Below are 1,571 nucleotides of genomic sequence, written 5' to 3'. Positions count from 1 at the left end.
TGACATTGAATTATTTTCTGTTGACAGACTTTAAAGTTCTTCTGAAATTCAACCGATTCTTGTTGAGGTACGATTAATCTATCAGCGAAAGATTTTACAAATTCATTGAATCGCTTTGACGCAATCGTGTCAGCTTTCAAAGGCAAGTTACATGTCGAGCTTGTTTCGCGAAAACCTTCAAATTCCTCTTTCACGTTTTTCGATACTGCTTGTTTGAAAGCGTCTTCGTCTTCGTCTTCGTTTGATACAAAACTAGTAGGCTCCAAGAATTTGTCGCATTTCTCCAAGCGGACCACACATTCTTTACACTCCAATAAATCGCGAGAATCATATAAAGAAGAACATCTTTTCACTGGCCTAAGGTTGTAAGACATATTGTGCGAGGTATTCGAGCTTTCAGATTCAGTTTTTATTTGGTTCCTGAATAAAGATATTATTGTTTTTAAATTCACATGAGTTTGAACAGATGATATTTTCCTAACAGGAGATTCGATTCGCTTAACAGAAGTAGACATCTGAATAACTTCTGCAGCCGTTGATGTCTTGTTACTAAATGTCTCGAGCGTTGAAGTTGGAATAATAGTCGCAGTAACAGGAATATTCTCCGTATCGATAACTTTTTCCGGGCTAACCCATTTGTCATTCGGTTTGTCTTTGTACGGCGATATGAAGTCTGTAAGGACGGACTGCTTCATTCTTTTCGAAGGTGTACCATGCGAATCGTTTAACCATTTCGGATGCGTAGACTTGATATTACTGCTCGAACACTTGGTGGTTGTATTGTTTGAACCATTAGATAGTTTCAAAGATATATTAATTGAGCTATTTACGTTTTTTGGGCAGCGACTGTGTGAAGTATTTGATTCTGCCATCACAATACCATCCGAATGATTCGACTTTCCTAACGATTCAGGAGATGTTTTCGTGATTTTGCTTTCACCAGAAAGTATTGCGTTCCCATGCGCATGGAATAAATGAGATTGAACATGTCTTTTATAGGAAAACATTCGATTACAAAAATTACATCTATATCCAGACAATTTTTTCGTACAACATTGCTTCTTTAAATGACGTATTAATGAAATATGCATAGTGAAGATCGCAGTGCAATTATCACACTTAAATACATTACAGCTATACAATTTATTATGCAGTTCCAATAAATGTTTAGCTTGAAAAGTTAACAAACAAACGTTGCAACTTATTCTGTTGTTTGAAGGTACTTTACGTTTACTTTTTCGTTTATCAGAATCCGATTTGTTATTTTCTAAATACGTACTTTCTTGAGGAAACGCGGATTCTTCATTTTTACAATAAATGTCGTCCGAAGATTCACCTTTAAACGTCGCTGTTTCATTTTTATTCCCTGTATTCGTATCAACTGACGACAAATCATCGCAGACCTCTGGATCGATTGGCTCTTCTTTTATTGTTATTGCATATTCAGAAGGCTGAAAAAAATATACAAACCTCATGTAACATCCTAAGAAACGAAAAATCTATGAAACAGTCCTAGTGTAGTAATTGAAGTCAATCGTGCGATAAATATCATGGGTAGGATAGAAAGCTAC

This window comes from Bombus bifarius, unplaced genomic scaffold, assembly GCF_011952205.1.
Source record: "Bombus bifarius isolate JDL3187 unplaced genomic scaffold, Bbif_JDL3187 scf7180000008556, whole genome shotgun sequence".
Classification (NCBI taxonomy): Eukaryota; Metazoa; Arthropoda; class Insecta; order Hymenoptera; family Apidae; genus Bombus; species Bombus bifarius.
This window is presented reverse-complemented; position numbering follows the sequence as displayed.